The following is a 12,846-nucleotide window of genomic DNA, read 5'->3' as shown; positions in this document are numbered from 1 at the left end:
ACCTCTAACCAACTTTCTGGTCTTTGAAATTCTGTAATTGGAGAGAACAGCTTTGACTACAGCCAATAGGGGGGTGAGCCTCTCCTGAAAGGCGGACATGTGGGTGGTGTGCCTAAAGCTTCCGGCCCACATCAAATTGAGGTGAGAACAGCTGACTAGTCATTTACACATTAGTATAAACAAGCTTTCCATCCTAGTCATGAAAGATAAGTTAGCAGAAAGGAAAGATGAGCAGAATCAGAACACCAGACATCTGAGCAGGTTGAGGAGAGGGAGGCTGACAGGGAAGACGTGGATGAAAAGGAAAGGCCACAGGCATCGAAGACAAACTCGACTCCATCATTTCCCCCGGGAGACTTCCTGGTTATTAGGTCACCAAAATGAAGACCACATGCGCTGTTGATTGGCTCCCAGACCGCTTCCCCGCAATGTTGTAGACAGGATTCTCCCAAAGAGCGCCAGAGCGCCAGCTGCCCAGCTGGCAGTAGACGCCACCGGGGAACAAGATTCCAGTTTCGATAAGGCCGCACAGGCTTATCTACTTCAGGACTTCTCAGAGCCTTTACCACGCTTACATTAGCATCTTAACCCCAGGAGGAGCCACAGATGCTGGCACGCCCTGCCCACTTCTCCCGGAGACCCCGCCCTGCCTCTCCGCACGACACAGAGTACTGACAGCTGGGGAGACTGCGGATCTCAGGAACACGGGCTGGGAAACCGCCACACAGAGGCTCGGACCAGCCGGAAGTTCCCTGGTCCTCGCGAGGCACGCCTCGCTTCCGGGTCATCAGGCTCTGAGTGACAGTGCCAATCACTCTGACAAAGGTGCCGCAGACCCCGAGACACACAAAAGACAAAGAAGTGCCACGCTCTGGCACACTTATCTCAGCCACAGCCCCTGCCTCGCAGGGGAGGGCGGAAGGAAGGAGGGAGGGGGGAGCAGGGGCAGGGAGGGAGGGCGAGGAGGAGGAGGAGGAGGCTGAAGCTGGGGGCGCCCGGCACCCCTCTCTGCTCCTCTAAACCAACGCACCTCCCTTCTCCGCCCCAGCCCTTGGCCTCCGGTCCCTCCTGAAGCCGACGGCAATCTGGCCGTGGAGGGGCCAGGGCTGGAGACGCGGCGCGCACCGTCCTCTGCTCACGGCTGTGCCGTCCCTGCCGACAGCAACACCTTTCATCCCCATATTTCAAGACAGATGTGCAGCCAGACCCTGCCTGCCCCCCAGAAGGGAGCCTGGCACATTACGAAGTTGTGTTCCCCGTTTCAAGGTCACGGGCCCGGCTCTCCCCTGCTCTAAGCAAATGCCTGCGGAACGCTGGGAGGGGGGCTGAGCAGCGGGCAGCGGCAGATGGGTATCAGTGTCATGTCCTCGAGCTCCAGGGTGACCCGCCAGGACCCCCGTGGTCTCTGGGCCGCGGGCACGGAGCACTCCGAGGAAGCTGCAAGGCTGGTCTGCGGGCAGAGCTGTACAAACACAGCAAAGCCACCGGCGCATGTCACAGCCCGGCCTCCTCTCTCCCTCGCTCTGACCTTGCATCCCCTTGGAGTTAGCTTTAGGCTTTGCATGCCCCCGCCCCCCGCCCCCCGCAGGAGGCAGAGCTCTGCAAGTCCACAGCCTGCGACGCTGGGTGATGCCAGTGCCGGTGGGTGATCCTGGGCCCCACCTCTGCAGCCCCGGTCAAGCACAGGTCCTGGCGTGAGCGGTCACAGAGCTCGGGCGCTGTGAGCGCTCAGGGTACAGACTGTCCATATGTTGCCGTGTCGAACCCTTTCTGCTGGGGAGAGAACGCTCCTCCCCAGGGGCAGCCAATGTTCAGAGACGCGGAAGGTCTCCTGGTCTGCAGACTAGCCCCTCCAAAGCCAGACTCTGTCTCCAGCCCAGGAGCCACCCCAGGACCAGGCGCCCGGCACCCAGGACCACCCTATGGCGTGGAGTCCCTGGGATCAACCAGGCGAGCAGGTCCTAGGCTGCTGGCCCGGGAAATGCCTCAGAGCTCTGCTCACGCGGTCGTTGTATGCCCTGGCCTCCCGTGCTCCCTGCTGGCCCTGTGCGGCAGGCAGCGACACCCCTGCCCCCCGGGGCTGGCTTCTTCCACAGCCTGGTTCTCATCTCCCGTGGGCTTTACCACAGCGCACCCGATCCGAACACTCTCGGGACCCCCGGCGGGCCTGATGATGTCTTTAGTGGGGGCTGCGGCTGGGGGGAGAGGCAGAGGGAGCTTCCAGCACCCGACGCCCTTGTCCCCTGTGGCCTCACACTCACCGTTCCTCAGGGCAGGCAGGTGGGACCCGTGAGTGTCACCAAGTCCACGGTGAGAGGCCGGGTGGGGGGCCCCACGCGCTTTGGCGCTCCCCTGCAGCCCGTCAGCGCCGGTGAGTCCCCCGGGAACGCCGTAACAAAGCCCCGCCGACTGGGCTCCCCCCAAAAACCTGCGCAGGCTTCGTGCTGCCTCCCCGGCCCCTGGCGGTGGCCTGCAATCCCCGGTTTGTAGCCGCGTCACCCCAGTCTCTGCCTCTGTCGTCACCGGCCTTCTTCTCTGGGTGCCTGTCTGTGTCCTCTTCCCTTCTGCTAAGGGTGCCAGCCACTGGGTTTGGGGCCCACCCTGCTCCGGAGTTGGGGGGCGGGGCTCGCGTCATCCTGACTAAAGACATCTGCAAAGCCCTATTTACAAACAAGGTCACATCCGGGGTGCTGAGCGGGATGGGACACAATTCGCTGGGCGTGAGCACGTCCCGTCCACGTCCCCACCTCCCCCCCCAGCAGTTCCCCCCACCCAAAGGCAGGACTGTCTGCGAAGCCGTCCCCTCCCAGGGCCAGCGGGGGCCAGAAACACAGAACCTGGTGTTCGCGCGCAGCTGCCTCCTGGAAGGTGACCGTCACCCCTCTGGGCCCCCCCTGGAGTACGGAAAGCTGACGTGAGTGACAGTCTCTTCATCCTCTCTAGACCCGCAGCTCTCACTGCATGACCAAGGGAGGCACGAGGCTGGCCCGGGCCGTCAGCGTCACAGGAGAAGTCGCTGGCTTGCCCAAGGCCCCACGGTGACCCCCCACAGGGCAGGATGACTCCGACAGCTGGGGTCCTGGGCCAGCCCCACCCCAGCCCCCTGAAGCACCTGGTTCTTAGCTCTGTTACACTCACCTCTGCCTCCGTGACTCGTCGCTTCTAAGGTAGTTCTAGACCCCGGACGTAGGCGGCAGCTCCATTCGTGCAGTGTTTGCTGAGTGAACGCGTGACCGACAGGTGAGGGAGAAGCTGGGGGCCGCCCTCCCAAGCTCCAAAGCTTCCCACTGCCCGCAGGACACCAGGCAAGCTGCCTGCCGTCCACGCCCTGTGCCACGTGGCATGACGATCACCTGGAACTGCTGGCCATCGCCCACCCCCGCGAGCCCCCGGGGGCAGGGGCCCAGGCTGGGGGGAGAGGAGCACCCCATCGACGCCCCGCGTCTCCCCTGCCCGCTCCCCTCCACGCTTCGCCCCTTCCTCCCTGGCCATCTGCTGCTTCCGCGCTCCTGGGAGTGGATTCGCCACTTAAATCAGCAAGAACTGGGAACCGTGTGTCGCCAAGGCGTGTGCCAGGCACATGCGTGTGGACCGGACGCTCGGGCCTCTGCAGAGCGCCGCCCTCTGCGCCCTCGGAGGCTCCAGACACCAGGTGAGCGAGGGCGAGGGTATGGTGAGTCCACCAGTGAGGCTGCGGGCACTCTCGGGGGAGGGCAGGGACCCTGGCTCATCCCGACTTCGGCTAAGCTGTCACAAGTGGAAAAGCAACGCGTTTCCCCAGTCGTGGCTCAGGGGTGGACGAATCAGGTGGGCTTACCCCAGGGTCGAGCTGCTTCCCCAATCCACGCCTTGACTGGGGGTCTCCGATCCAGCAGCCAGGATGGAGGCGGTCCTGCCCCGGGAGGCCAAGTGTAGAGGCCTGCTGGGCGCACAGCCCCCCGGGGCCATGGAGACCCTAGGGGACAGCTCTGGGGACCTCAGGAAGCACTCTGCACGCACAGACCACGTTTCGATCTAGACAGCCCCGTGGGATGTGGGACGGAGGATGCAGTTAGCGAGTTCTTACAGCAAAGCCTTCTGTGTGGGGCCGCCCCCCGCAGGAGAGGGACGGGAGGGGTGGGGACCCCGCGCTCAGGCCCTGGAAGCTCACCAGCTGCCGCAGGCAGACGCCACTACCTAGGAAACCTGTTCACACTTCATACAACAGACCAGACTCCAGGCTCTGTCCCCATGTTCTGCTCGCTGAACGACAATCCATTTGCCACCTGCAAGGTGACACGGTGCCGGGCTCCCAAACTTCAAAGGCCACCCCTCCCCAGACCCCAGCCCTGCAGGTGACTTCCCCTTCACAGCGAGAGCTCGGCCCTTTTAATTTAGACTTTAATTTTGCAACTCTAGATGAAGTCCGTGTGGAGAGGCGTTTTTCAGCCCAGGGAAGGTCATTGGTGGCTGAGTGAAGGTGACCCCAGAAGCAGGAAGGCCCGGGAGACACCCACGGGTTTTCGTTTCTTTTGCATGGCAGTCGACAGGCGCAGGATGCAAAAGCAGGGAGCAGAAAACTCCACCCATCCGTGAGCCCGCGGGTAACGGAGTCACGTGGAGCAGGTGATCTCCTGCACCTTGCCTTCCCGCAGCCAGCCTCCGAAACTTGAAAACCTGAACCCTAAACTAAGTGAACTTCTGTTTCGCAGGCCACTGGGGTGCCGTTTTCCAGCCGGGCAGGTTAAGTGGGTGCCCCCGGGGCTCAGACGCGGGAGGAAGGTGTGGCCCCTTTGCTCCACGCAGGCGACATGAAAACACAGCTGAGATCTCTTAACATGGGTTCGGACAGTGCCCTGACTTTTCGGGGCTCACGGGGGAGTGGACAGACACACAGAAGGTGAAGCAAGGCTCACGAGGCAGACACAGCGTCACACGCAGTGCGCCCGTGTCCGGGGGAGGCAGACGGGAATGGACACCGCGGCCCAACCAGACGTGCTGGGCACCAAAGCCATGCTCGGTGCCACCATCCAGGTGGCTAGGTCCCCGCTGGTTGCCGTTTGGGTTACAGAGTCTTGGAATGAAATGATAGCAAAAACCCTTTGTTTTCTTAGGGAGCCGAGTTTTCTAGGTGTCTAATAAGAAAGCACCTCGACTTTTCACATTTTATCCACTTTGGAGGAAATTATCTAATGTGTTACTGAACACACCTCCTGACTTTTCAATGCAGTGTAGTAAGTGTACCTGACTTTCTCTCGCTGAGTTCGGGGACATTTGCTCAGGGGACAGTGACGGCCTCACTCCAGCTGTGTCCGAGCCAGCCTGTGGGAAGCCGGGAGGCCTCGGGAACACGAGTCACTGTTGGGAACAGGTGTTCAGGCCAAGGAATCCCAAAGGGGCTGGCAGGGCCACCTGGAAGGTGGAGAGAAACAGATGGAGGGTGGCCAGGTCACCAGCGGGGATTAAGACGCGTTAGATCAGAGCCGAGGACGGGGAGCCTGGGCCGGGGTCAGCGTCTGGAATCTCTCCGGCCAGAGGTTCCTGGGCATCCGGATGGGTGTGGGGCCAGCGACTCCCCTTCATCTGGACAGACTCCAGGTGTCGTTCACCAAGTCCGCCCCAGGGACTGACCGGGAGGCTCTGAGGATTAGGGCCGGGTCCCAGCGACCCGTGGGCAGCTGGACCTTCCTTTGGCCCCTTCTCTTGTCCCTCCTCATCCTTCCACGTTGGAGGGCGGGGCCGTCCATAGAACAGGCGCCCTTTTGTGGCAGGGGGTGCCGTGCAGGGCCAGACGGTCGGACGACCGATCGAGGCTCCGCTACGCACTAGGCGGTGTAACCTCGCTTTCCTCGTCTGCCAAACAGGAAGGGTGGACCAGGACCCACCTCCCGGCCGGCCTGGCACTGCGTCCGCAGAGCGGCGAGCTGGCCGCCTGAGCCCGGGAACACGGCCGAGCGTGAGCTCTGGCGGTCATCGGCTGACAGGGCTTCCCGCTCCCGGGCCCTTGGCCGGCCGGCCCGATAGTGGAGCCCTCAGTCGCTCCAGGATGTCATTTTCCGGTCTGTAAAGTTGACCGGTGCGCGGCCCAAAGCAAGGACCTGGGAGATTGCTGTCTCCACTGCCCCCCGTCCTCCCCCTCCCCACTCCCGCCGCTCTGTCACTGACGCCCCGCTGCACCCGCCCCGGAGGCTTTTCATACCTGTGGGTGACGCACCCTCCGCCTGCCTACGCGGAGTGGTGTCCCAGGCAGCGACGGCCTCTGTTGGTCAGTGGGTGGGGTCCCGGGGGTCAGGACTCAGGTGGAGCGGATGGGGGTGGGGGCTACGCCTGCACTGGGAGCCACAGAGGCTGCACTCAGACGCCCGAAGGCTGGAAAGGGTCAGTCTTCTGGGGAATATTCCAGAAAGTGATGGTCCTGTGCTTGTACATTCATATGTGCCCCATAGCTACCGCCCCTGTCACCCGTCAGCCGCTCAGATGGGAAGCGCTGCAGCCTGAGAGCCGAGGCCCCACCCAGCACCCAGCTCCCCGCACGGGCCAGCGGGGGTCATGAGACGCGAGCAGGGATTTCGGTACAGGGCGGAAGGTTCTAGATGGGCCTGCTGGCGCTCCATTCACTTCAGCTGTGACTAGGAGGCTGTGCTCACAGCTTCTCCGAGTAAAGGCCAAGCTTGGGGGGCTGTAGGGCCAGCACCTGGGCACCCTGGTGCTCCCAACGCCACAGCTGGCCCGTCGCAGGGGCTAATAAGCTCAGATGATTGCTGATGCCACAGGCACGGCGGTGGGGACGACTCCAACATGCCATGGACCTCCGGGCCCTGCGGCCGGCCAGGAAGCAAGACACGTCCCGCCTAATCGCCCCGGGAGCAAACCTTCTACGTACACGTTTCGGAGTATTCTCCCATCCTTCATCCACGATGAAGTAGGCGGGGCCGCCGGCCACCTCCATGTCCCGGGCCAGTACCCTGAGCTCAGAGCAGGCCCCCCGCGGGGATCTGTGGGGTGGGTGCACAGCCAGCGCCACGCGGCAAACGTGAGCAGCGGAGTGTGGCAGCTCTAGAGCAGATCTTGGTCACCACCTGGCCACTTACCGGTGGAGCCTCCATGGAAAAGGTCTCTAACCTCTCTGAGCCTCGGTCGCCTCCGAATGCTCCAACCCCACTGAGTGGCCGGGGGGAGTAAGTGAAATAATGCCCGCCCAGTGCCGAAAAGCCACCTGGGCCAAAGGAGCATCTGAGGAACGAATGCTGGTCATTGTCATAAAGGGCCTGGCGGTTCCCGGCCCCATCCTGCTGGGGCACCACTGTCCCCCTCCGCCTGGTGGCTGGGAGGCGGACTCCTCCTGTGGCCACAGGAATCATTCCCAGCCCCACCCCCCCACCACCCTCTGCCGAAGGCCCTGCTGTGCAGGGTGGGATATTCCTGTAGGATTCGTGGGGACTCAGGGAAACAGCTCGGGCCCCAGAAGAACCCCGGCAGGATCCCCGGGAGGTGCGCCGAACCCAGCCGCGAGGGTTCAGCCCAGCAGTCCCGAAACCTGCCGGGGACCTGTCGGAGCCGAGACCCGCTGGCGAGCGTCCTCGCCTTTGTCAGCAAACAAAGGCGGCGCCGGCCCTGCACGGGGATCACGCGAGCCAGGCGAAGCGGGGAAAAAGCAGCAGCATCGGACTGGCGGTCGCTGGCGGAGCGTTAGGGAACAGACTCCCCGTTGAGTCTTCCAGCCGGGCGCAGAGGACGCAAGCCCGGAAAACCGCGAAAGTTTCGCGGCCAGATCCGCGGCCACTCTGCATTTCCCAGGGCGACCGCGGGGGGCGCTGCGGGGGTTGGGCTGGGTCCGCTCCTCTCCCCTGGGGCCTGTAGGTCAGCCATGTGGGGACAGCTGGGGACCTGCGGCTATCGCTCCGCCGGCTGTGTGGCGGAGCTCGCACCCTGGGCGCCCACCCCTCCCTTTCCTGGGAGCCATCAAAGGCACTAAGGCTTCGTCGCCGCGATGCCAACCGCCTCCACGTCCCCGCAGAGCTGCTGGAAAAGTCTGCGCCCCGTCATTCTGGCCTCTCCAAGCTAAAGGTGTCTCCCAGCCAGCTCCTGAGCAGGTTCGGGAGGGCGAGCAAGGTCAGCGTGGCCCGGACAGCGGCGCCGGGTCTCCTGGGCACCCCCACGGGGCGACTTGACTTTCATCTCCCGGCCCTGGCCTGCCTTCCTTACTCCTGCGTTACCTGTGGAGGCCTGGACCGGGGCTGAATCAGACCGCCGGTTCCGGATTAATTCGAGAACATTCTAGGGAGAAGGCACGTCCGCCTCTGGACTTGGCCTAGAGTTGAGGCCTGGGCGGGAGAGTGCCAAAAAATTGTGCGCATCTTCGAGGCGACCGGGGGAACCTAGCGCTCTTTCTTCCGCCCCTGGGACAGCTGGGGCACTGGAGCGGGGCCACGCGGCCTGAGTCACCAGCTGGAGTCCTGCCAACCTCGGCTCCCTGGCCCGCCCACCACACCGGGACCCCCGGGACGCGCCTCCCACAACCTCGGAAAGTGCCCGGTGGGGCGGGTGCGCTCGCGGTCGGGTAGAAGGCGGATGGGCGCAGGGTGACTTGCGGGGACCCTTCTCCCTGGAAATCTGAAGGCTCCCCCACCTCGCGCAGCCTGCAGGGCCGGTGGGGCTGGACGTTGGCGCGTCCCAGCGCGCCCTCTGCCGATCGCTCGCGGTGGGGGGCAACGCCGCCTCCGCGGAAGGGACCTGGCCCCGCGGCTGAGAGCAGGGGAAAGAGATCGAAGAGCATCTGGTTTCGCGACGAAATCTCCGAGCTAAACAAACAAGAGGAAAAATCACCCTGGTGGGAGCGAAGCGTGGCCCCTGCTTCCCTCTGAGCGATGCTCATGTTCCGCCCAGTGTGTGGGGGGGGCGGGGGGGGGGGTGTGAAGGGAGCGGGGATGGAGAGTCCTGACCCCGGCTCCTCCTGGGGCAAAGCGGGGATCCCGCTGTGCTCGCGCCCAGGGCGCCCCAGTACATCAGGCCCCCCGCTGAGTCTATTGCTCAGACAAAACTTGAGGATTCTGGACGTCTGTAACTCGAAAAGCTTCAATAACAGGGACGGTTAAACTGGATTCTAAAGGCCACCTGGGTGGGCTCCTGGCAGAGCCAGAAAGGTCAGCTGCTCTCCAAAAAGGCCCGGGCGACCATGCCAACGGACTGGAATTAACAGTGTGGTGTGGGCAAGAACACTTCCCGGCGCGTCTGCACCTCACACCGCACGTGAATCGCCCCCACCCCGAATTTTAGCTCAGGTTTGCTGGTTTTCCCCGACTTGCCTTCTGAAGAGCTCGGTTTGGGCCCAGCCCTGTCCCCTAGTCCGCCCCTCCAGCCCCACACCTGCCCACATGGCCCCTTGCTACGGAGAGAATCCAGGTGCTAAAAGTGGCCTAACTCTGCGGCCTCCTTCCTTGTCCTGTGTCCCGGAGTGAGTTCTCCCGCCCGCGTGGCCTGTGTGGCCTCCCCAGGCCTGGGTTCCACGGCCGGCGCTTCCTCGCTGGCGTTTCAACCCTCCAAACACACAGACTCATTTATTTATGTTTTTTAATGTAGCAAATGGGCAGCTAAATGAATTGCAATTTGTAATTTTTATGGTTAATTTGAAATCTCGCTCTCGTTGGCTAATCCTGTTACTTGGTGGCACAACGAGGAGAAACTCGTGTCGCAGCAGCAGTCATTCTAATAGGCATTTGATGTTAAGTCACAGCCACCGTCCAGAACAAAAGGCGCAGCCGGACTTCCAAGCCCCGTGGCCTTTGGCAGGTCTCCCTGCCTGCGGGAGACCAGAGCCAACTGACCCGAGTCCGGGGCTCCGCGCGCCCCACCCCACTTCGAAGTTAAGGAAGCCAGTTTGGCACCCCGATTACGGTTTGAATGTCTCCCGTGCCCCAACTCGGCGCCCCGCGGCCTCCGCGCCTTCCGAGCCTCGCCGGGGCGCAGGTGTCTGGGGCGCCGCAGCCGGGACGCAGGCAGAGGCAATTCTTCGCTCGTCTCCTCTCTTTCCCTTTCCCCCGCCCTCTCTGCCTCTGGGTCTGCTATTCGTGCGGGTCCCCACAGGAGCGAACTGGGGAGCTTGGCGTTTCAGGGGGAGACGTCCCTTTCCCCCCTCCTGGGCCCCTCTTTCCCAGACCCCGGCTGCCCAAGGCGAAGCGGCCGAGCAGGTTTGTTCCGGAGCCGCCGGGACTGGGGCGAGGGGTGAGGAGGAAGCGGGGACGGGGTCGGGGTTGGGGGGTGGCTGGCGGCGCATCCCGCGTCCGGGGGGGCCGTCCTGCGAGCCTTAGGGGTCCCCGCGAGCAGAGCGCGTGTGGGTGGGGGCGCTGAAGCGCGCGGCTCTGCTTGTTCGCGCGTTGTCGCCCGCGCCGTGTTTCTTGTCCCTGGTGCCTGCTCGGTGCCATCCCAGTGAGTTTGATTGAAACCGCTGCGAGGTGTCGAGCAGGAAACGCGGCGTGCAAGGCGGGAGGGCTGAGGAAGGGGACCCGGATTGGGGACCTGGAGGAGCCTGGGAGGGCGGCGGGCTGTCACCACCTCGCGGCGCTGCTGGGGGACTGCTATTTTGAAATCGGGCAGCCGGCTCCTCCAGGGCGCAGGATGCAGGGGTCAAGTGTCACTTCCTCTGGCAGTCAATCTTCAATATTCCTTGTAATGTTTCTAAATGGACGAATTCATTACGCGGGCGCAGTGAATGGGGAGAGGCCGCAGCGCGCTCAGGCGACGGGTGTCCACTAATGGCCCGTTTTGCACAGCGGACTGCGCTCTGGCTCCGTGGAACGGGAGGACGCGCCTAATCGATATTGTTGACTTCCCGGCCACCGCAGGCGTAAAGGTCGCTTAGGGAAGGTGGGAGCGTGCAGGCACCCCTGAGTCCTGACTGTCTCCCTGCTCCCCGTGGCCAGTTTCCCCTGCTGCCCAGTGGAGACGCGGGTCTGGTCCGGAGACGCAGCACGCATCCCGCGCACGCGCCACGCGCCCACGCCCGGCGTCCATCCGTGGGCAGCAAACGCAGCTCGGTTGGGGCAAATCTCACAGCCGCGTTATGGGGGGTGTCGCTCTTTAAAAAATACAGGGTCTTCTACCTAAGGGTGGGGACGGGATGGACAGCTAAGAGGTATGGTGGCTGCGTACCTGCCCCACTGTTTTTAAGAGGAAGCATTAAGTAAAATTAGAAGGGTAATCCCCCCCCCACGCCTGTCCCCTCTGTCAACAACCCCACCTGGACGGGCTGGGATGGGAGTGGGGCGGGCACCTGCAGATCCTGGGAGCACATTTACAGGGATCCAGGAAGCTCAATGCCCAGAGAGGGACACCGCCTCTCCAGGTAGCAAGAGGGCTTCCCAGGGGTGGTCCCGAAGCTCAGAGACAGGGGGAAGGTGGGAAATACACCCCCACATTTGTCCTGGTAGGTTTCAGATGGTGTTGGCTGTAGGTTACACAGCTGAACGAACTACTAAATCCGTGAGTTTGCTGAAAGGACGTGGCATGCCCCTAGAAGCTCCTCCATCGCTGCCCACCTTGGGGACCAGAAAGCTGTGCCTCTCTTTCCTGGCCTTCTCAGGGTTCCCACAGAAAGGAGGAGGCGGGCGGGAGGGTTCACGGAGTCGGAGTCGGGCTGCCAGGGGACATCAGCTGGCTGCGTTGGACCCAGTAAGACGTGTGTAGCTCTGGTTACATGTGGCCGCCGTCCACACACGTGTCTCCTGCAGGAGATGCGTGGATGCTGTAAAGGGGCCGGCTTCACACACAGCCTGCTTGGCTGGCAACGGGTGTATGTGGTTCAGGTCGCTGGAGGAGGGGCAGTGGGCATCCGCTTATGGGAGTTAACACCAAGTTCAGGGGAAGAAAGGGTCCTTCTTGGTGTCCGGTCCACGAGAAGCGGAAGGGAGCTTCCGTTGTCTTGAGCTGGCGGCTGCTGGCGACCCCAGTGCAGGTAGGAGGCATCTTTGCTTCCTGCGGGTGCGAGAGGGCAAAGCGGAGGGGCAGTGACGGGCAGACTGGTCAAGACACAATTAGTACTTGGTGGTTGTGGCTGTTACGTGTTTATCTCCCCAAGCTTTGGATGTGTTTATCCCCCCCGAAGCATGCTCTCAGAAAGGTGAGATGCAGGGCCGTCTGGAATACCGGTGTTTATAAGGGATCCCGTCTTGGTTTCCGGTCAGATGGTTCATTTTCGCCATCATATGAGCAGCTTAATTGGAGCACAGTGTTTTAAACTGTTTGCGATTTGATTTAGCTGGGATGTACCAGAGAAGACAGGATTTTCTCTGGTTCCATTCCCAACGCTGTGCGAGTGGTGTGTGAGGTTATATCCAAACCTACTCACATTCTGTCCTTCAGCTGAATTCCGTGAAGAAAAGAGCTATTTGTTTAATTTAAGAAAGTGGCTGTATAAATAGGTACATGCAAAATAATACAACCAAGCTAAAATGTTTGGCAAATTAAACCTTGAAATTCCTTACAAAATTCCAAATTTTAAGACTGATTTATTCAGTCTTCAATTATTATATGAAAAGAACAACCATATTAGGGGCCTTTAATGCCAATATTTTCTATAAAGCAAGCTCTTTCACAATTTCTCCCCAAAACACTTTCTTTTTATTTAAACTTGTCCATAATCGAGCTACTCAAATAATAATACGAATGCGTGTCCTCATTGTCCTACCTCCTCTAAGCCTCTGGACCAAAACACACTAGGTCAAGCCCTTGCTTTTCATTTCCACGTATTAAAATTTCTTCTGAGAGTGGAGCTTTCCAATACGACGTGTCAGGACAGGAAGCAAATGCTGTTTCAGGGGAAGGTTCTGAAAACAACCCCATTTATGCAAGCACATTAGAGCAGAAAGATTC

This window comes from Pteropus medius, unplaced genomic scaffold (assembly GCF_902729225.1).
Source record: "Pteropus medius unplaced genomic scaffold, Ma_sr-lr_union100, whole genome shotgun sequence".
Classification (NCBI taxonomy): domain Eukaryota; kingdom Metazoa; phylum Chordata; class Mammalia; order Chiroptera; family Pteropodidae; genus Pteropus; species Pteropus medius.
Note: the sequence above shows the minus strand (reverse complement) of the source record.